The sequence below is a fragment of the Cetorhinus maximus genome, unplaced genomic scaffold, assembly GCF_964194155.1.
Source record: "Cetorhinus maximus unplaced genomic scaffold, sCetMax3.hap1.1 HAP1_SCAFFOLD_370, whole genome shotgun sequence".
NCBI classification, from domain to species: domain Eukaryota; kingdom Metazoa; phylum Chordata; class Chondrichthyes; order Lamniformes; family Cetorhinidae; genus Cetorhinus; species Cetorhinus maximus.
Genome location: NW_027596316.1, coordinates 247,364 through 273,948, shown reverse-complemented (window position 1 = coordinate 273,948; position 26,585 = coordinate 247,364). Strand labels below are relative to the sequence as shown.

Genomic DNA, 26,585 nt, shown 5'->3' with positions numbered 1-26,585 from the left:
TCACTGGGGTACAGGTTCCACACGCTGACACTCACTGGGGCACAGTTTACGCACACTGACTCTCACTGGGGTACAGGTTCCACACAAACTGACACTCACTTGGGTACATTTCCACACACACTGACTCTCACTGGGGTACAGTTCCACACACACTGACTCTCACTGGGGTACATTTCTACATGCACTGACTCACTGGGGTAGAGTTCTACATACACTGACTCTCAATGGGGTACAGTTCTACAGGCACTGACTCTCACTAGGGTACAGTTCCACACACTGACTCTCACTGGGGTATAGTTCCACACACTGACTCTCACTGGGGTACAGGTTCCACACACTGACTCTCACTGGGGTACAGTTCCACACACAGTGACACTCACTTGGGTAAATTTCCACACACAGTGACTCTCACTGGTGTACAGTTCTACATGCACTGACTCACTGGGGTACAGTTCACATACACTGACTCTCACTGGGGTACAGTTCTACATGCACTGACTCTCAATGGGGTACAGTTCCACACACACTGACTCTCACTGGGGTACAGTTCTACATGCCCTGACTCACTGGGGTACAGTTCCACACACTGACTCTCACTGAGGTACAGTTCCACACACTGACTCTCACTGGGGTACAGTTGCACACACACTAACTCTCACTGGGGTACAGTCCCACACACACTGACTCTCACTGGGGTATAGTTCTACACTCAATGACTTTCACTGAGGTACAGTTCCACACACACTGACTCCAACTGGGGTACAGTTCCACACACACTGACTCTCACTGGGTACAGTTCCATACACACTGACTCACACTGGGGTACAGTTCTACATGCACCGACTCACTGGGTTACAGTTCCACACACTAACTCTCACTGGGGTACACTTCCAAACACTGACACTCACTGTGGTACAGTTGCACACACACTGACTCTCACTGGGGGACAGTTCCACACACACTGACTCTCACTGGGGTACAGTTCCACACAAGGACTCTCACTGGGGTACAGTTCCACACACACAGACTCTTACTGGGGTACAGTTCCACACACAATGACTCTCACTGGCGTTCGCGTTCCACATACACTGACTCTCACTGGGGTACGGGTCTCACTCACATTGACTCTCACTGGTGTTCAGTTCCAGACACACTGACTCTCACTGGGATTCGGGTCTCACACACAGTGACTCTCACTGGGGCACAGTTCCACACACACTGACTCTCACTGGGATACAGTTCCACACACACTGATTCTCACTGGGGTTCGGGTTCCACACACACTGACACTCACTGGGGTACAGGTCCACTCACACTGACTCTCACTGGTACAGTTGCACACACACTGACTCTCACTGGGGTACAGTTCCACGCACACTGACTCTCACTGGGGTACAGGTCCACACACACTGACTCTGACTGGGGTATGGGTTACACACATACTGACACTCACTGGGGTACATTTCCACACACACTGACACTCATTGGGGAACAAATCCACACACACTGACTCTCATTGGGGTACAGTTCCACACACACTGACTCTCACTGGGTTACAGTTCCACACACACTGACTCCCACTGGGGTACAGTCCACACACACTGACACTCACTGGGGTACAGTTCCACACACACTGACTTTCATTTGGGTACAGATCCACACCCACTGACTCTTATTGGCGTACAGTTACACACACACTGACTCCCACTGTGGTACAGTCCACACACACTGACTCTCACTGGGGTACAGTTCCACACACACTGACTTTCATTGGGGTACAGATCCACACACACTGACTCTCACTGGGGTACAGTTCCACACACACTGTTTCTCACTGGGGTTCGGGTTCCACACCCACTGACTCTCACTGGGGTACAGTTCCACACACACTGACTCTCATTGGGGTACAGATGCACACACACTGACTCTCACTGGGTTACATTTCCACAAACACTGAATCTCACATGGATACGGGTCCCACACACACTGACTCTCACTGGGGTACGGGTCCCAGACACACTGACTCTAACTGGGGTACAGATCCACACACACTGACTCTCACTTGGTTACAGTTCCACACACACTGACTCTCACTACGGTACAGTTCCACACACACCGACTCTCACTAGGGTACAGTTCCACTCACACCGACTATTACTGGGGTACGGGTCCCACACACACTGACTCTCACTGGGGTACAGTTCCACACACACTGACTTTCACTGGGGTAATTTTCCACACACACTGACTCACCATGGGGTACAGTTCCACATGAACAGACTCTCACTGTGGTACAGTTCCACACACACAGACTCTCACTGGGGTACAGTTCCACACACACAGACTCTCACTGGGGTACAGTTCCACACACACAGACTTTCACTGGGGTACAGTTCCACACACACTGACTCTCCATGTGGTACAGTTCCACATGCACAGAATCTCACTGGGGTACCGTTCCACACACACTGACTCTCACTGGGGTACAGTTTCACACACACTGACTCTTACTGGTGTACAGTTCTACATGCACTGACTCACTGGGGTACAGTTCCACTCACTGACTCTCACTGAGGTACAGTACCACACACTGACTCTCACTGGGGTACAGTAGCACACACACTAACTCTCACTGGGGTACAGTTCCACACACACTGACTCTCACTGGGGTATAGTTCTACACTCAATGAATTTCACTGAGGTACAGTTCCACACACACTGACTCCAACTGGGGTACGGTTCCACACACACTGACTCTCACTGGGGTACAGTTCCACACACGCTGACTCTCAGTGGGGTACAGTTCTACATGCACTGACTCACTGGGGTACAGTTCCACACACTAACTCTCACTGGGGTACACTTCCACACACTGACACTCACTGGGGTACAGTTGCTCACACACTTACTGTCACTAGGGTACAGTTCCACACACACTGACTCTCACTGGGGTACAGTTCTACACTCAATGACTTTCACTGAGGTACAGTTCCACACACACTGACTCTCACTGGGGTACAGTTCCACACACACTGACTCTCACTGGGGTACATTTCCACACACACTGACTCTCACTGGGGTACAGTTCCACACACACTGACTCTCACTGGGGTACAGTTCCACACACACTGACTCTCACTGGGGTATAGTTCTACCCACTGACTCTCACTGGGGTATAGTTCTACACTCAATGACTTTCACTGAGGTACTGTTCTAAACGCACTGACTCTGACTGGGGTACAGTTCCACACACTGACTCTCACTGGGGTACAGTTCCACACACACTGACTCTCACTGGGGTATAGTTCCACACACTGACTCTCACCTGGGTACAGTTCCACACACACTGTTTCTTACTGGGGTACAGTTCCACACACACTGACTCTCACTGGCGTTCGCGCTCCACATACACTGACTCTCACTGGGGTACGTGTCTCACTCACATTGACTCTCACTGGTGTTCAGTTCCAGACACACTGACTCTCACTGGGATTCGGGTCTCACACACAGTGACTCTCACTGGGGCACAGTTCCACACACACTGACTCTCACTGGGATACAGTTCCACACACACTGATTCTCACTGGGGTTTTGGTTCCACACACACTGACTCTCACTGGGGTACAGGTCCACACACACTGACTCTCACTGGTACAGTTGCACACACACTGACTCTCACTGAGGTACAGTTCCAAGCACACCGACTCTCACTGGGGTACAGGTCCACACACACTAACTCCCACTGGGGTACAGCTCCACACACACTGACTCTCACTGGGGCGCAGTTCCACACACACTGACCCTCACTGGGATACAGTTCCACACACACTGACTCTCACTGGGGTACAGTTCCACTCACACTGACTCTGACAGGGGTATGGGTTCCACACACACTGACTCTCACTGGGGTACAGTTCCACACACACTGACACTCATTGGGGTACAGATCCACACACACTGACTCTCACTGGGGTACAGTTCCACACACACTGACTCTCACTCGGTTACAGTTACAAACACACTGACTCTCACTGGAGTACAGTTCCAAACACACTGACTCTCACTGGCGTTCAGTTCCACACACACTGACTCCCACTGGGGTACAGATCCACATACACTGACTCTCACTGGTGTGCAGTTCCACACACACTGACTTTCATTGGGGTACAGATCCACACACACTGACTCTCACTGGGGTACAGTTCCACACACACTGACTCTCACTGGGGTACAGTTCTACATGCACTGACTCACTGGGGTACAGTTCCACACACTGACTCTTACTGGGGTACTGTTCCACACACTGACTCTCACTGGGGTACAGTTCCACACACACTGATTCTCACTGGGTTACAGTTCCACACACACTGACTCTCACTGGGGTACAGTTCCACACACTCTGACTCTCATTGGGGTACAGATCCACACACACTGACACTCACTGGGGCACAGTTCCAAACACACTCTCTCTCAATGACGCACAGTTGCACACACACTGATTCTCACTGGCGTCCGGGTTCCACACACACTGACTCTCACTGGGGTACGGGTCTCACTCACATTGACTCTCACTGGTGTCCAGTTCCACACACACTGACTCTCACTGGGGTACAGATCCACACACACTGTTTCTCACTGGGGTTCGGGTTCCACACCCACTGACTCTCACTGGGGTACAGTTCCACACACACTGACTCTCATTGGGGTACAGATGCACACACACTGACTCTCACTGGGTTACAGTTCCACACACACTGACTCTCACTGGGATACAGTTCCACACACACTGACTCTCATTGGGGTACGGGTCCCACACACACCGACTCTCACTGGGATACGGGTCCCACACACACTGACTCTCACTGGGGTACGGGTCCCAGACACACTGACTCTAACTGGGGTACAGATCCACACACACTGACTCTCACTTGGGTACAGTTCCACACACACTGACTCTCACTACGGTACAGTTCCACACACACCGACTCTCACTAGGGTACAGTTCCACTCACACCGACTATTACTGGGGTACGGGTCCCACACACACTGACTCTCACTGGGGTACAGTTCCACACACACTGACTTTCACTGGGGTAATTTTCCACACACACTGACTCACCATGGGGTACAGTTCCACATGAACAGACTCTCACTGGGGTACAGTTCCACACACACAGACTCTCACTGGGGTACAGTTCCACACACACAGACTTTCACTGGGGAACAGTTCCACACACACTGACTCTCCATGTGGTACAGTTCCACATGCACAGAATCTCACTGGGGTACAGTTCCACACACACTGACTCTCACTGGGGTACAGTTTCACACACACTGACTCTTACTGGTGTACAGTTCTACATGCCCTGACTCACTGGGGTACAGTTCCACTCACTGACTCTCACTGAGGTACAGTACCACGCACTGACTCTCACTGGGGTACAGATGCACACACACTAACTCTCAGTGGGGTACAGTTCTACATGCACTGACTCACTGGGGTACAGTTCCACACACTAACTCTCACTGGGGTACACTTCCACACACTGACACTCACTGGGGTACAGTTGCTCACACACTTACTGTCACTAGGGTACAGTTCCACACACACTGACTCTCACTGGGGTACAGTTCTACACTCAATGACTTTCACTGAGGTACAGTTCCACACACACTGACTCTCACTGGGTTACAGTTCCACGCACATTGACTCTCACTGGGGTACATTTCCACACACACTGACTCTCACTGGGGTACAGTTCCACACACACAGACTTTCACTGGGGAACAGTTCCACACACACTGACTCTCCATGTGGTACAGTTCCACATGCACAGAATCTCACTGGGGTACAGTTCCACACACACTGACTCTCACTGGGGTACAGTTTCACACACACTGACTCTTACTGGTGTACAGTTCTACATGCCCTGACTCACTGGGGTACAGTTCCACTCACTGACTCTCACTGAGGTACAGTACCACGCACTGACTCTCACTGGGGTACAGATGCACACACACTAACTCTCAGTGGGGTACAGTTCTACATGCACTGACTCACTGGGGTACAGTTCCACACACTAACTCTCACTGGGGTACACTTCCACACACTGACACTCACTGGGGTACAGTTGCTCACACACTTACTGTCACTAGGGTACAGTTCCACACACACTGACTCTCACTGGGGTACAGTTCTACACTCAATGACTTTCACTGAGGTACAGTTCCACACACACTGACTCTCACTGGGTTACAGTTCCACGCACATTGACTCTCACTGGGGTACATTTCCACACACACTGACTCTCACTGGGGTACAGTTCCACACACACTGACTCTCACTGGGGTACAGTTCCACACACACTGACTCTCACTGGGGTATAGTTCTACCCACTGACTCTCACTGGGTTATAGTTCTACACTCAATGACTTTCACTGAGGTACAGTTCTAAACGCACGGACTCTGACTGGGGTACAGTTCCACACACTGACTCTCACTGGGGTACAGTTCCACACACACTGACTCTCACTGGGGTATAGTTTCACACACTGACTCTCACCTGTGTGCAGTTCCACACACACTGATTCTTACTGGGGTACAGTACCACACACACTGACTCTCACTGGCGTTCGCGTTCCACATACACTGACTCTCACTGGGGTACGGGTCTCACTCACATTGACTCTCACTGGTGTTCAGTTCCAGACACACTGACTCTCACTGGGATTCGGGTCTCACACACAGTGACTCTCACTGGGGCACAGTTCCACACACACTGACTCTCACTGGGATACAGTTCCACACACACTGATTCTCACTGGGGTTTGGGTTCCACACACACTGACTCTCACTGGGGTACAGGTCCACACACACTGACTCTCACTGGTACAGTTGCACACACACTGACTCTCACTGGGGTACAGTTCCACACACACTGACTCTCACTGGGGTACAGTTCTACATGCACTGACTCACTGGGGTACAGTTCCACACACACTGACTCTCACTGGGGTACAGTTCTACATGCACTGACTCACTGGGGTACAGTTCCACACACTGACTCTCACTGGGGTACAGTTCCACACACACTGATTCTCACTGGGTTACAGTTCCACACACACTGACTCTCACTGGGGTACAGTTCCACACACTCTGACTCTCATTGGGGTACAGATCCACACACACTGACACTCACTGGGGCACAGTTCCACACACACTGACTCTCACTGGGTTACAGTTCCACACACTCTGACTCTCATTGGGGTACAGTTCCACACACACTGATTCTCACTGGGTTACAGTTCCACACACTCTGACTCTCACTGGGGTACAGTTCCACACACTCTGACGCTCATTGGGGTACAGATCCACACACACTGACACTCACTGGGGCACAGTTCCACACACACTGACTCTCACTGGGGCACAGTTCCACACACACTGATTCTCACTGGGTTACAGTTCCACACACACTGACTCTCACTGGGGTACAGTTCCACACACTCTGACTCTCATTGGGGTTCAGATCCACACACACTGACACTCACAGGGGCACAGTTCCAAACAAACTCTCTCTCAATGACGCACAGTTCCACACACACTGATTCTCACTGGCGTCCGGGTTCCACACACACTGACTCTCACTGGGGTACGGGTCTCACTCACATTGACTCTCACTGGTGTCCAGTTCCACACACACTGACTCTCACTGGGGTACAGATCCACACACACTGTTTCTCACTGGGGTTCGGGTTCCACACCCACTGACTCTCACTGGGGTACAGTTCCACACACACTGACTCTCATTGGGGTACAGATGCACACACACTGACTCTCACTGGGTTACAGTTCCACACACACTGACTCTCACTGGGATACAGTTCCACACACACTGACTCTCATTGGGGTACGGGTCCCACACACACCGACTCTCACTGGGATACGGGTCCCACACACACTGACTCTCACTGGGGTACGGGTCCCAGACACACTGACTCTAACTGGGGTACAGATCCACACACACTGACTCTCACTTGGGTACAGTTCCACACACACTGACTCTCACAACGGTACAGTTCCACACACACCGACTCTCACTAGGGTACAGTTCCACTTACACCGACTATTACTGGGGTACGGGTCCCACACACACTGACTCTCACTGGGGTACAGTTCCACACACACTGACTTTCACTGGGGTAATTTTCCACACACACTGACTCACCATGGGGTACAGTTCCACATGAACAGACTCTCACTGGGGTACAGTTCCACACACACAGACTCTCACTGGGGTACAGTTTCACACACACTGACTCTTACTGGTGTACAGTTCTACATGCACTGACTCACTGGGGTACAGTTCCTCTCACTGACTCTCACTGAGGTACAGTACCACACACTGACTCTCACTGGGGTACAGATGCACACACACTAACTCTCACTGGGGTACAGTTCCACACACACTGACTCTCACTGGGGTATAGTTCTACACTCAATGAATTTCACTGAGGTACAGTTCCACACACACTGACTCCAACTGGGGTACGGTTCCACACACACTGACTCTCACTGGGGTACAGTTCCACACACGCTGACTCTCAGTGGGGTACAGATCTACATGCACTGACTCACTGGGGTACAGTTCCACACACTAACTCTCACTGGGGTACACTTCCACACAGTGACACTCACTGGGGTACAGTTGCTCACACACTTACTGTCACTAGGGTACAGTTCCACACACCCTGACACTCACTGGGGTACAGTTCTACACTCAATGACTTTCACTGAGGTACAGTTCCACACACACTGACTCTCACTGGGGTACAGTTCCACGCACATTGACTCTCACTGGGGTACATTTCCACACACACTGACTCTCACTGGGGTACAGTTCCACACACACTGACTCTCACTGGGGTACAGTTCCACACACACTGACTCTCACTGGGGTATAGTTCTACCCACTGACTCTCACTGGGGTATAGTTCTACACTCAATGACTTTCACTGAGGTACAGTTCTAAACGCACTGACTCTGACTGGGGTACAGTTCCACACACTGACTCTCACTGGGGTACAGTTCCACACACACTGACTCTCACTGGAGTATAGTTCCACACACTGACTCTCACCTGGGTACAGTTCCACACACACTGATTCTTACTGGGGTACAGTTCCACACACACTGACTCTCACTGGCGTTCGCGTTCCACATACACTGACTCTCACTGGGGTACGGGTCTCACTCACATTGACTCTCACTGGTGTTCAGTTCCAGACACACTGACTCTCACTGGGATTCGGGTCTCACACACAGTGACTCTCACTGGGGCACAGTTCCACACACACTGACTCTCACTGGGATACAGTTCCACACACACTGATTCTCACTGGGGTTTGGGTTCCACACACACTGACTCTCACTGGGGTACAGGTCCACACACACTGACTCTCACTGGTACAGTTGCACACACACTGACTCTCACTGGGGTACAGTTCCACGCACACCGACTCTCACTGGGGTACAGGTCCACACACACTAACTCCCACTGGGGTACAGTTCCACACACACTGACTCTCACTGGGGCGCAGTTCCACACACACTGACCCTCACTGGGATACAGTTCCACACACACTGACTCTCACTGGGGTACAGTTCCACACACACTGACTCTCACTGGGGTATGTGTTCCACACACACTGACTCTCACTGGGGTACAGTTCCACACACACTGACACTCATTGGGGTACAGATCCACACACACTGACTCTCACTGGGGTACAGTTCCACACACACTGACTCTCACTCGGTTACAGTTACAAACACACTGACTCTCACTGGAGTACAGTTCCACACACACTGACTCTCATTGGCGTTCAGTTCCACACACACTGACTCCCACTGGGGTACAGATCCAGACACACTGACTCTCACTGGTGTGCAGTTCCACACACACTGACTTTCATTGGGGTACAGATCCACACACACTGACTCTCACTGGGGTACAGTTCCAAACACACTGACCCTCACTGGGGTACAGTTCTACATGCACTGACTCACTGGGGTACAGTTCCACACACTGACTCTCACTGGGGTACTGTTCCACACACTGACTCTCACTGGGGTACAGTTCCACACACACTGATTCTCACTGGGTTACAGTTCCACACACACTGACTCTCACTGGGGTACAGTTCCACACACTCTGACTCTCATTGGGGTACAGATCCACACACACTGACACTCACTGGGGCACAGTTCCACACACACTGACTCTCACTGGGGCACAGTTCCAAACACACTCTCTCTCAATGACGCACAGTTCCACACACACTGATTCTCACTGGCGTCCGGGTTCCACACACGCTGACTCTCACTGTGGTACGAGTCTCACTCACATTGACTCTCACTGGTGTACAGTTCCAAACACACTGACTCTCACTGGGGTTCAGTTCCACACACACTGTTTCTCACTGGGGTTCGGGTTCCACACCCACTGACTCTCACTGAGGTACAGGTGCACACACACTGACTCTCACTGGTACAGTTGCACACACACTGACTCTCACTGGGGTACAGTTCCACACACACTGACTCTCACTGGGGTATGGGTTCCACGCACACTGACTCACACTGGGGTACAGTTCCACACACACTGACTCTCACTGGGGTACAGTTCCACACACACTTACTCTCATTGGGGTACAGATCCACACACACTGACTCTGACTGGGTTACATTTCCACACACACTGACTCTCACTGGGGTACAGTACCACACACACTGACTCTCATTGGGGTACGGGTCCCACACACACCGACTCTCACTGGGATACGGGTCCCACAAACACTGACTGTCACTTGGGTACGGGTCCCAGACACACTGACTCACACTGGTGTTCAGATCCACACACACTGAATCTCACTGGGGTACAGTTCCACACACACCGACTCTCACTACGGTACAGTTCCACACACACCGACTATCACTAGGGTACAGTTCCACACACACCGACTCTTACTGGGGTACGGGTCCCACACACACTGACTCTCACTGGGGTACAGTTCCACACACACTGACTCTCACTGGGTTACAGTTCCACACACACTGACTCTCCATGGGGTACAGTTCCACATGCACAGACTCTCACTGGGGTACAGTTCCACACGCACAGACTCTCACTGGGGTACAGTTCCACACACACTGACTCTCACTGCGATACAGTTCCACACACACAGACTCTCACTGGGGTACAGTTCTACATGCACTGACTCACTGTGGTACAGTTCCACTCACTGACTCTCACTGAGGTACAGTTCCACACACTGACTCTCACTGGGGTACAGTTGCACACACACTAACTCTCACTGGGGTACAGTTCCACACACACTAACTCTCACTGGTGTATAGTTCTACACTCAATGACTTTCATTGAGGTACAGTTCCACACACACGGACTCCAACTGGGGTACGGTTCCACACACACTGACTCTCACTGGGGTACAGTTCCACACATGCTGACTCTCACTGGGGTACAGTTCTACATGCACTGACTCACTGGGGTACAGATCCACACACTAACTCTCACTGGGGAACACTTCCACACACTGACACTCAATGGGGTACAGTTGCTCACACACTAACTGTCACTAGGGTACAGTTCCACACACACTGACTCTCACTGGGGTATAATTCTACACTCAATGACATTCACTGAGGTACAGTTCCACATACACTGACTCTCATTGGCTTACAGTTCCACACACACTGACTCCCACTGGGGTACAGTTCCACACACACTGACTCTCACTGGGGTACAGTTCCACACACACCTACTTTCATTGGGGTACAGATCCACACACACTGACTCTCACTGGGGTACAGTTCCACACCCTGACTCTCACTGGGGTACAGTTCTACACACACTGACTCTCACTGGGTTACAGTTCCACACACACTGACTCTCACTGTGGTACAGTTCCATTCACTCTGACTCTCATTGGGGTTCATATCCACACACAGTGACTCTCACTGGGGCACAGTTCCACACACACTGACTCTCACTTGGCCACAGTTCCAAACACACTCTCTCTCAATGACGCACAGTTCCACACACACTGATTCTCACTGGCGTCCGGGTTCCACACACACTGACTCTCACTGGGGTACGGGTCTCACTCACATTGACTCTCACTGGTGTACAGTTCCACACACACTGACTCTCACTGGGGTACAGTTCCACACACACTGTTTCTCACAGGGGTTCGGGATCCACACCCACTGACTCTCACTGGGGTACAGGACCACACACACTGACTCTCACTGGTACAGTTGCACACACACTGACTCTCACTGGGGGACAGTTCCACGCACACCGACTCTCACTGGGGTACAGGTCCACACACACTAACTCCCACTGGGGTAGAGTTCCACACACACTGATTCTCACTGTGGTACAATTCCACACACACTGACTCTGACTGGGGTATGGGTTCCACACACACTGACTCTCACTGGGGTACAGTTCCACACACACTGACACTCATTGGGGTACAGTTCCACACACACTGACACTCATTGGGGTACAGATCCACACACGCTGACTCTCACTGGGTTACAGTTCCACACACTGACTCTCACTGTGTTACAGTTCCAAACACACTGACTCTCACTGGGGTGCAGATCCACACACACTGACTCTCATTGGCGTACAGTTCCACACACACTGACTCCCACTGGGGTACAGTTCCACACACACTGACTCTCACTGGGGTACAGTTCCACACACGCTGACTCTTATTGGAGTACAGATCCACACACACTGACTCTCACTGGGGTACAGTTCCACACACACTGACTCTCACTGGGGCACAGTTCCACACACACTGACTCTCACTGGGGCACAGTTCCAAACACAATCTCTCTCAATGACGCACAGTTCCAAACACAGTGATTCTCACTGGCGTCCGGGTTCCACACACACTGACTCTCTATGGGGTACGGGTCTCACTCACATTGACTCTCACTGGTGTACAGTTGCACACACACTGACTCTCATTGGGGTACAGTTCCACACACACTGTTTCTCACTGGGGTTCGGGTTCCACACGCACTGACTCTCACTGGGGTACAGGTCCACACACACTGACTCTCACTGGTACAGTTCCACACACACTGACTCTTACTGGGTTACAGTTCCACACACACTGACTCTCACTGGGGTACAGTTCCACACACACTGACTCTCATTGGGGTACGGGTCCCACACACACCGACTCTCACTGGGATACGGGTTCAACAAACACTGACTCTCACTGGGGTACAGTTCCACACACACCGACTCTCAGTAGGGTACAGTTCCACACACACCGACTTTCACTGCGGTACAGTTCCACACACAACGACTCTTACTGGGGTACAGGTCCCACACACACTGACTCTCACTGGGGTACAGTTCCACACACACTGACGCTCCATTGGGTACAATTCCACATGCACAGTCTCTCACTGGGGTACGGTTCCACACACACAGACTCTCACTGGGGTACAGTTCCACACACACCGACTCTCACTCGGATACAGTTCCACACACACAGACTCTCACTGGGGTACAGTTCCACACACACAGACTTTCACTGGGGTACAGTTCCACACACAGTGACTCTCACTGCGGTACAGTTCCACATGCACAGAATCTCACTGAGGTACAGTTCCACACACACTGACTCTCACTTGGGTACAGCTCCACACACACTGACTCTCACTGGGGTACAGTTCTACATGCACTGACTCACTGGGGTACAGTTCCACTCACTGACTCTCTCTGTGGTACAGTTCCACACACTGACTCTCACTGGGGTACAGTTCCACACACACTGACTCTCACTGTGGTACAGTTCCACACACACTGACTCTCACTGGGGTATAGTTCTACACTCAATGACTTTCACTGAGGTACAGTTCCACACACATTGACTCCAACTGGGTTACGGTTCCACACACTCTGACTCTCACTGGTGTACGGGTCTCACTCACATTGACTCTCACTGGTGTACAGTTCCACACACACTGACTCTCACTGGGGTACAGTTCCACACACACTGTTTCTCACTGTGGTTCAGGTTCCACACCCACTGACTCTCACTGGGGTACAGGTCCACACACACTGAATCTCACTGATACAGTTGCACACACACTGACTCTCACTGGGGTACAGTTCCACACACATTGACTCTCACTGCGGTATGGGTTCCACGCACAATGACTCTCACTGGGGTACAGTTCCACACACACTGACTCTCACTGGGGTATAGTTCCGCACACACTGACTCTCATTGTGGTGCAGATCCACACACACTGACTCTCACTGGGTTACAGTTCCACACACACTGACTCTCACTGCGGTACATTTCCACATGCACAGAATCTCACTGGGGTACAGTTCCAAACACACTGACTCTCACTGGGGTACAGTTCCACACACACTGACTCTCACTGGGGTACATTTCTACATGCACTGACTCACTGGGGTACAGTTCCACTCAATGACTCTCACCGAGGTACAGTTCCACACACTGACTCTCGCTGGGGTACAGTTCCACACACACTGACTCTCACTGGGGTATAGTTCTACACTCAATGACTTTCACTGAGGTACAGTTCCACACAAACTGACTCCAACTGGGCTACGTTTCCACACACACTGACTCTCAATGGGGTACAGTTTTACACACGCTGACTCTCACTGGGGTACAGTTCCACATGCACTGACTCACTGGGGTACAGTTCCACACACTAACTCTCACTGGGGTACACTTCCACAGACTGACACTCACTGGGGTACAGTTGCTCACACACTAACTGTCACTTGGGTACAGTTCCACACACACTGACTCTCACTGGGGTATAGTTTTACACTCAATGACTTTCACTGAGGTACAGTTCCACACACACTGACTCTCACTGGGGTACAATTCCACACACACTGACTCTCACTGGGGTACAGTTCCACACACACTGACTCTCACTGGGGTACTGTTCCACACACACTGACTCTCACTGGGGTACAGTTCCACACACACTGACTCTCACTGGGGTATAGTTCTACCCACTGACTCTCACAGGGGTATAGTACTACATTCAATGACTTTCACTGAGGTACAGTTCTGAACGCACTGACTTTGACTGGGGTACAGTTCCACACACTCACTCTCACTGGGGTACAGTTCCACACACACTGACTCTCACTGGGGTACAGTTCCACACACTCTGACTCTCATTGGGGTACAGATCCACACACACTGACTCTCACTGTGGCACCTTTCCACACACACTGACTCTCACTAGGGCTCAGTTCCAAACACACCCTCTCTCAATGGCGCACAGTTCCACACACACTGATTCTCACTGGCGTCCGGTTTCCACACACACTGACTCTCACTGGGGTACAGGTCCACACACACTGACTCTCACTGGTAAAGTTGCACACACAATGACTCTCACTGGGGTACAGTTCCACACACATTGACTCTCACTGTGATACAGTTCCACACACACTGACTCTCATTGGGGTACAGTTCCAAACACACTGTTTCTCACTGGGGTTCGGGTTCCACACACACTGACTCTCACTGGGGTACAGGTCCACACACACTGACTCTCACTGGTACAGTTGCACACACACTGACTCTCACTGGGGTACAGTTCCACACACACTGACTCTCACTGGGGTACAGTTCCACACACACTGACTCTCCATGGGGTACAGTTTCACATGCACAGACTCTCACTGGGGTACGGTTCCACACACACAGACTCTCACTGGGGTACAGTTCCACACACACTGACACTCACTGGGGTACAGTTCCACACACACTGACTCTCACTGGGGTATAGTTCTACCCAATGACTCTCACAGGGGTATAGTTCTACATTCAATGACTTTCACTGAGGTACAGTTCTAAACGCACTGACTCTGACTGGGGTACAGTTCCACACATTGACTCTCACTGGGGTACAGTTCCACACACACTGACTCTCACTGGGGTACAGTTCCACACACTCTGACTCTCATTGAGGTACAGATCCACACACACTGACTCTCACTGGGGCACCTTTCCACACACACTGACTCTCACTAGGGCTCAGTTCCAAACACACCCTCTCTCAATGGCACACAGTTCCACACAGACTGATTCTCACTGGCGTCCGGTTTCCACACACACTGACTCTCACTCGGGTACGGGTCTCACTCACATTGACTCTCACTGGTGTACAGTTCCACACACACTGACTCTCACTGGGGTACAGTTCCAAACACACTGTTTCTCACTGGGGTTCGGGTTCCACACACACTGACTCTCACTGGGGTACAGGTCCACACACACTGACTCTCACTGGTACAGTTGCACACACACTGACTTCACTGGGTACAGTTCCACACACACTGACTCTCACTGTGATACAGTTCCACACACACTGATTCTCACTGGGGTTCAGTTCCAAACACACTGTTTCTCACTGGGGTTCGGGTTCCACACACACTGACTCTCACTGGGGTACAGGTATACACACACTGACTCTCACTGGTACAGTTGCACACACACTGACTCTCACTGGGGTACAGTTCCACACACACTGACTCTCACTGGGGTACAGTTCCACACACACTGACTCTCCATGGGGTACAGTTCCACATGCACAGACTCTCACTGGGGTACGGTTCCACACACACAGACTCTCACTGGGGTACAGTTCCACACACACTGACTCTCACTGGGATACAGTTCCACACACACAGACTCTCACTGGGGTACAGTTCCACACACTCAGATTCTCACTGTGTTACAGTTCCACACACACTGACTCTCACTGCGGTACAGTTCCACATGCACAGATCTCACTGGGGTACAGTTCCACACACACTGACTCTCACTTGGGTACAGTTCCACACACACTGACTCTCACTGGGGTACAGTTCTACATTCACTGACTCACTGGGGTACAGTTCCACTCACTGACTCTCACTGTGGTGCAGTTCCACACACTGACTCTCACTGGGGTACAGTTCCACACACACTGACTCTCACTGGGGTATAGTTCTACACTCAATGACTTTCACTGAGGTACAGTTCCACAGACACTGACTCCAACTGGGGTACGATTCCACACACTCTGACTCTCACTGGGATACAGTATTACACACGCAGACACTCACTGGGGTACAGTTCTAAACGCAATGACTCTGACTGGGGTACAGTTCCACACACTGACTCTCACTGGGGTACAGTTCCACACACTGACTCTCAATGGGGTACAGTTCCACACACACTGACTCTCACTGGGTTACAGTTCCACACACACTGACTCTCACTGGGGTACAGTTCCGCACACTCTGACTCTCATTGGGGTACAGATCCACACAAACTGACTCTCATTGGGGCACAGTACCACACACACTGACTCTCACTGGGGCACAGTTCCAAACACACTCTCTCTCAATGGCGCACAGTTCCACACACACTGATTCTCACTGGCGTCCGGGTTCCACACACACTGACTCTCAATGGTGTACAGTTCCACACACACTGACTCTCACTGTGGTAAAGTTCCACACACACTGACTCTCACTGGGGTACAGTTCTACATGCACTGACTCACTGGGGTACAGTTCCACTCAGTGACTCTCACTGGGGTACAGTTCCACACACACTGACTCTCACTGGGGTACAGTTCCACACACACTGACTCTCACTGGGGTACAGTTCTACACACACTGAAACTCACTGGGGTATAGTTCTACCCACTGACTCTCACTGGGGTACAGTTCCACACACACTGACTCTCACTGGGGTACAGTTCCACACTCACTGAATCTCACTGGGGTACAGTTCCACACACAGACTCTCACTGGGGTACAGATCCACACACACCTACTCTTACTGGGGTACAGTTCCACACACACTGACTCTCACTGGCGTTCGCGTTCCACATACACTGACTCTCACTGGGGTACGGGTCTCACTCACATTGAATCTCACTGATGTTCAGATACAGACACACTGACTTTCACTCGGATTCGGGTCTCACACACAGTGACTCTCACTGGGGCACAGTTCCACACACACTGACTTTCACTGGGATACTGTTCCACACACACTGATTCTCACTGGGGTTCGCCTTCCACACACACTGACTCTCACTGGGGAACAGGTCCACACACACTGACTCTCACTGGTACAGTCGCACACACACTGACTCTCACTGAGGTACAGTTCCACACACACCGACTCTCACTGGGGTAGAGGTCCACACACAATAACTCCCACTGGGGTACAGTTCCACACTCACTGACTCTCACTGGGGCGCAGTTCCACACACACTGACACTCACTGGGATGCAGTTCCACACACACTGACTTTCACTGGGGTACAGTTCCACACACACTGTCTCTGAATGGGCTATGAGTTCCACACACACTGACTCTAACTGGGGTACAGTTCCACACACACTGACACTCACTGGGGTACAGATACACACACGCTGACTCTCACTGGGGTACAGTTCCACACACACTGACTCTCACTGGGTTACAGTTCCAAACACACTGACTCTCACTGGGGTACAGTTCCAAACACACTGACTCTCATTGGCGTACATTTCCACACACACTGACTCCCACTGGGGTACAGTTCCACACACACTGACTCTCACTGGGTCACAGTTCCACACACACTGACTTTCATTGGGGTACAGATCCACACACACTGACTCTCACTGGGGTACAGTTCCACACACACTGACTGTCACTGGGGTACAGTTCTACATGCACTGACTCACTGGGGTACAGTTCCACACACTAACTCTCACTGGGGTACAGTTTCACACACTGACTCTCACTGGGGTACACTTCCACACACACTGACTCTCACTGGGTTACAGTTCCACACACACTGACTCTCACTGGGGCACAGTTCCACACACACTGACTCTCACTGGGGCACAGTTCCAAACACACTCTCTCTCAATGACGCACAGTTCCACACACACTGATTCTCACTGGCGTCCGGGTTCCACACACACTGACTCTCACTGGGGTACGGGTCTCACTCACAATAACTCTCACTGGTGTACAGTTCCTCACACACTGTCTCTCACTGGGGTACAGTTCCACACACACTGTTTCTCACTGGGGTTCGGGTTCCACACCCACTGACTCTCACTGGGGTACAGGTCCACACACACTGACTCTCACTGGTACAGTTGCACACACACTGACTCTCACTGGGGTACAGTTCCACACACACTGACTCTCACTGGTGTATCGGTTCCACGCACACTGACTCTCACTGGGGTACAGTTCCACACACACTGACTCTCACTGGGGTACTGTTCCACACACACTGACTCTCATTGTGGTACGGGTCCCACACACACCGACTCTAACTGGGATACGGGTCCCACACACATTGACTCTCACTGGGGTACGGGTCCCAGACACACTGACTCTCACTGGGGTACAGTTCCACACACACCGACTCTCACTAGGGTACAGTTCCACACACACCGACTCTCACTAGGGTACAGTTCCACACACACCGACTCTTACTGGGGTACGGGTCCCACACACACAGACTCTCACTGGGGTACAGTTCCACACACACTGACTCTCCATGTGGTACAGTTCCACATGCACAGACTCTCACTGGGGTACAGTTCCACACACACTGACTCTCCATGTGGTACAGTTCCACATGCACAGACTCTCACTGGGGTACAGTTCCACACACACAGACTCTCACTGGGGTAAAGTTCCACACACACTGACTCTCACTGAGATACAGTTCCACACACACAGACTCTCACTGGGTTACAGTACCACACACAGAGTCTCTCACTTGGGTACAGTTCCACACACACTGACTCTCACTGGGGTACAGTTCCACACACACTGACTCTCACTGGGGTACAGTTCCTTACACACTCACTCTCAATGGGGTACAGTTCTACATGCACCGACTCACTGGGTTACAGTTCCACACACTAACTCTCACTGGGGTAAACTTCCAAACACTGACACTCACTGTGGTGCAGTTCCACACACACTGACTCTTACTGGGGTACAGTTCCACACACACTGACTCTCACTGGCGTTCGCGTTCCACATACACTGACTCTCACTGGGGTACGGGTCTCACTCACATTCACTCACACTGGTGTTCAGTTGCAGACACACTGACTCTCACTGGGATTCGGGTCTCACACACAGTGACTCTCACTGGGGCACAGTTCCACACACACTGACTCTCACTGGGATACAGTTCCACACACACTGATTCTCACTGGGGTTCGGGTTCCACAAACACTGACTCTCACTGGGGTACAGATCCACACACACTGACTCTCACTGGTACAGTTGCACACACACTGACTCTCACTGGGGTACAGTTCCACGCACACCGACTCTCACTGGGGTACAGGTCCACACACACTAACTCCCACTGTGGTACAGTTCCACACATACTGACTCTCACTGGGGCGCAGTTCCACACACACTGACCCTCACTGGGATACAGTTCCACACACACTGACTCTCACTGGGGTGCAGTTCCACACACACTGACTCTGACTGGTGTATGGGTTCCACACACACTGACTCTCACTGGGGTACTGTTCCACACACACTGACACTCATTGGGGTACAGATCCACACACACTGACTCTCACTGGGGTACAGTTCCACACACACTGACTCTCACTGGGTTACAGTTACAAACACACTGACTCTCACTGGGGTACAGTTCCACACCCACTGACTCTTATTGGCGTACAGTTCTAAACACACTGACTCCCACTGGGGTACATTCCACACACACTGACTCTCACTGGGGTACAGTTCCACACACACTGACTTTCAATGGGGTACAGATCCACACACACTGACTCTTATTGGCGTACAGTTCCACACACACTGACTCCCACTGGGGTACAGTCCTAACACACTGACTCTCATTGGCGTACATTTCCACACACACTGACTCCCACTGGGGTACAGTTCCACACACACTGACTCTCACTGGGTCACAGTTCCACACACACTGACTTTCATTGGGGTACAGATCCACACACACTGACTCTCACTGGGGTACAGTTCCACACACACTGACTCTCACTGGGGTACAGTTCTACATGCACTGACTCACTGGGGTACAGTTCCACACACTAACTCTCACTGGGGTACAGTTTCACACACTGAATCTCACTGGGGTACACTTCCACACACACTGACTCTCACTGGGTTACAGTTCCACACACACTGACTCTCACTGGGGCACAGTTCCACACACACTGACTCTCACTGGGGCACAGTTCCAAACACACTCTCTCTCAATGACGCACAGTTCCACACACACTGATTCTCACTGGCGTCCGGGTTCCACACACACTGACTCTCACTGGGGTACGGGTCTCACTCACATTGACTCTCACTGGTGTACAGTTCCTCACACAATGTCTCTCACTGGGGTACAGTTCCACACACACTGTTTCTCACTGGGGTTCGGGTTCCACACCCACTGACTCTCACTGGGGTACAGGTCCACACACACTGACTCTCACTGGTACAGTTGCACACACACTGACTCTCACTGGGGTACAGTTCCACACACACTGACTCTCACTGGTGTATCGGTTCCACGCACACTGACTCTCACTGGGGTACAGTTCCACACACACTGACTCTCACTGGGGTACTGTTCCACACACACTGACTCTCATTGGGGTACGGGTCCCACACACACCGACTCAACTGGGATACGGGTCCCACACACATTGACTCTCACTGGGGTACGGCTCCCAGACACACTGACTCTCACTGGGGTACAGTTCCACACACACCGACTCTCACTAGGGTACAGTTCCACACACACCGACTCTCACTAGGGTACAGTTCCACACACACCGACTCTTACTGGGGTACGGGTCCCACACACACAGACTCTCACTGGGGTACAGTTCCTTACACACTCACTCTCAATGGGGTACAGTTCTACATGCACCGACTCACTGGGTTACAGTTCCACACACTAACTCTCACTGGGGTACACTTCCAAACACTGACACTCACTGTGGTGCAGTTGCACACACACTGACTCTCACTGGGGTACAGTTCCACACACACTGACTCTCACTGGGGTACAGATCCCCACACTGACTCTCACTGGGGTACAGTTCCACACACACTGACTCTTACTGGGGTACAGTTCCACACACACTGACTCTCACTGGCGTTCGCGTTCCACATACACTGACTCTCACTGGGGTACGGGTCTCACTCACATTCACTCACACTGGTGTTCCGTTGCAGACACACTGACTCTCACTGGGATTCGGGTCTCACACACAGTGACTCTCACTGGGGCACAGTTCCACACACACTGACTCTCACTGGGATACAGTTCCACACACACTGATTCTCACTGGGGTTCGGGTTCCACAAACACTGACTCTCACTGGGGTACAGATCCACACACACTGACTCTCACTGGTACAGTTGCACACACACTGACTCTCACTGGGGTACAGTTCCACGCACACCGACTCTCACTGGGGTACAGGTCCACACACACTAACTCCCACTGTGGTACAGTTCCACACATACTGACTCTCACTGGGGCGCAGTTCCACACACACTGACCCTCACTGGGATACAGTTCCACACACACTGACTCTCACTGGGGTGCAGTTCCACACACACTGACTCTGACTGGTGTATGGGTTCCACACACACTGACTCTCACTGGGGTACTGTTCCACACACACTGACACTCATTGGGGTACAGATCCACACACACTGACTCTCACTGGGGTACAGTTCCACACACACTGACTCTCACTGGGTTACAGTTACAAACACACTGACTCTCACTGGGGTACAGTTCCACACCCACTGACTCTTATTGGCGTACAGTTCCAAACACACTGACTCCCACTGGGGTACATTCCACACACACTGACTCTCACTGGGGTACAGTTCCACACACACTGACTTTCAATGGGGTACAGATCCACACACACTGACTCTTATTGGCGTACAGTTCCACACACACTGACTCCCACTGGGGTGCAGTCCACACACATTGACTCTCACTGGGGTACAGTTCCACACACACTGACTTTCATTGGGGTACAGATCCACACACACTGACTCTCACTGGGGTACAGTTCCACACTCACTGATTCTCACTGGGTTACAGTTCCAAACACACTGACTCTCACTGGGGTACAGTTCCACACACTCTGACTCTCATTGGGGTAAAGATCCACACACACTGACTCTCACTGTGGCACAGTTCCACACACACTGTCTCTCACTGGGGCACAGTTCCAAACACACTCTCTCTCAATGACGCACAGTTCCACACACACTGATTCTCATTGGCGTCCGGGTTCCACACACACTGACTCTCACTGGGGTACGGGTCTCACTCACATTGACTCTCACTGGTGTCCAGTTCCACACACACTGACTCTCACTGGGGTACAGATCCACACACACTGTTTCTCACTGGGGTTCGGGTTCCACACCCACTGACTCTCACTGGGGTACAGGTGCACACACACTGACTCTCACTGGTGCAGTTGCACACCCACTGACTCTCACTGGGGTACAGTTCCACACTCACTGACTCTCACTGGGGCGCAGTTCCACACGCACTGACACTCACTGGGATACAGTTCCACACACACTGACTTTCACTGGGGTACAGTTCCACACACACTGTCTCTGAATGGGCTATGGGTTCCACACACACTGACTCTCACTGGGGTACAGTTCCACACACACTGACACTCACTGGGGTACAGATCCACACACGCTGACTCTCACTGGCGTACAGTTTCACACACACTGACTCTCACTGGGTTACAGTTCCAAACACACTGACTCTCACTGGGGTACAGTTCCACACACACTGACTCTCATTGGCGTACATTTCCACACACACTGATTCCCACTGGGTTACAGTTCCACACACACTGACTCTCACTGGTGCACAGTTCCACACACACTGACTTTCATTGGGGTACAGATCCACACACACTGACTCTCACTGGGGTACAGTTCCACACACACTGACTCTCACTGGGGTACAGTTCTACATGCACTGAATCACTGGGGTACAGTTCCACACACTAACTCTCACTGGGGTACAGTTTCACACACTGACTCTCACTGGGGTACACTTCCACACACACTGACTCTCACTGGGTTACAGTTCCACACACACTGACTCTCACTGGGGCACAGTTCCAAACGCACTGACTCTCACTGGGGCACAGTTCCAAACACACTCTCTCTCAATGACGCACAGTTCCACACACACTGATTCTCACTGGCGTCCGGGTTCCACACACACTGACTCTCACTGGGGTACGGGTCTCACTCACATTGACTCTCACTGGTGTACAGTTCCTCACACACTGTCTCTCACTGGGGTACATTTCCACACACACTGTTTCTCACTGGGGTTCGGGTTCCACACGCACTGACTCTCACTGGGGTACAGGTCCACACACACTGACTCTCACTGGTACAGTTGCACACACACTGACTATCACTGGGGTACAGTTCCACACACACTGACTCTCACTGGTGTATCGGTTCCACGCACACTGACTCTCACTGGGGTACAGTTCCACACACACTGACTCTCACTGGGATACGGGTCCCACACACATTGACTCTCACTGGGGTACGGGTCCCAGACACACTGACTCTCACTGGGGTACAGTTCCACACACACCGACTCTCACTAGGGTACAGTTCCACACACACCGACTCTCACTATGGTACAGTTCTACACACACCGACTCTTACTGGGGAACGGGTCCCACACACACTGACTCTCACTAGGGTACAGTTCCACACACACTGACACTCCATGTGGTACAGTTCCACATGCACAGACTCTCACTGGGGTACATTTCCACACACACTGACTCCCACTGGGGTACAGTTCCACACACACTGACTCTCACTGGGTCACAGTTCCACACACACTGACTTTCATTGGGGTACAGATCCACACACACTGACTCTCACTGGGGCACAGTTCCACACACACTGACTCTCACTGGGGCACAGTTCCAAACACACTCTCTCTCAATGACGCACAGTTCCACACACACTGATTCTCACTGGCGTCCGGGTTCCACACACACCTACTCTCACTGGGGTACGGGTCTCACTCACAATAACTCTCACTGGTGTACAGTTCCTCACACACTGTCTCTCACTGGGGTACAGTTCCACACACACTGTTTCTCACTGGGGTTCGGGTTCCACACCCACTGACTCTCACTGGGGTACAGGTCCACACACACTGACTCTCACTGGTACAGTTGCACACACACTGACTCTCACTGGGGTACAGTTCCACACACACTGACTCTCACTGGTGTATCGGTTCCACGCACACTGACTCTCACTGGGGTACAGTTCCACACACACTGACTCTCACTGGGGTACTGTTCCACACACACTGACTCTCATTGTGGTACGGGTCCCACACACACCGACTCTAACTGGGATACGGGTCCCACACACATTGACTCTCACTGGGGTACGGGTCCCAGACACACTGACTCTCACTGGGGTACAGTTCCACACACACCGACTCTCACTAGGGTACAGTTCCACACACACCGACTCTCACTAGGGTACAGTTCCACACACACCGACTCTTACTGGGGTACGGGTCCCACACACACAGACTCTCACTGGGGTACAGTTCCACACACACTGACTCTCCATGTGGTACAGTTCCACATGCACAGACTCTCACTGGGGTACAGTTCCACACACACTGACTCTCCATGTGGTACAGTTCCACATGCACAGACTCTCACTGGGGTACAGTTCCACACACACAGACTCTCACTGGGGTAAAGTTCCACACACACTGACTCTCACTGAGATACAGTTCCACACACACAGACTCTCACTGGGTTACAGTACCACACACAGAGTCTCTCACTTGGGTACAGTTCCACACACACTGACTCTCACTGGGGTACAGTTCCACACACACTGACTCTCACTGGGGTACAGTTCCTTACACACTCACTCTCAATGGGGTACAGTTCTACATGCACCGACTCACTGGGTTACAGTTCCACACACTAACTCTCACTGGGGTAAACTTCCAAACACTGACACTCACTGTGGTGCAGTTCCACACACACTGACTCTTACTGGGGTACAGTTCCACACACACTGACTCTCACTGGCGTTCGCGTTCCACATACACTGACTCTCACTGGGGTACGGGTCTCACTCACATTCACTCACACTGGTGTTCAGTTGCAGACACACTGACTCTCACTGGGATTCGGGTCTCACACACAGTGACTCTCACTGGGGCACAGTTCCACACACACTGACTCTCACTGGGATACAGTTCCACACACACTGATTCTCACTGGGGTTCGGGTTCCACAAACACTGACTCTCACTGGGGTACAGATCCACACACACTGACTCTCACTGGTACAGTTGCACACACACTGACTCTCACTG

At 51.7% G+C, this 26,585-nt stretch overlaps 1 long non-coding RNA gene across 1 annotated transcript in view; it reads right to left on the bottom strand.

Annotated features, from left to right (window-relative positions):
* Window positions 1-742: 742 nt before the first annotated feature.
* The window catches only part of LOC144673483 (uncharacterized), a 154,515-nt gene continuing 128,672 nt past the window's right edge, over window positions 743-26,585 (bottom strand). Inside the window, exon 3 of the long non-coding RNA XR_013574318.1 lies at window positions 743-830. This is a non-coding gene — a long non-coding RNA (uncharacterized LOC144673483). The remainder of the gene's footprint in view (window positions 831-26,585) is intronic.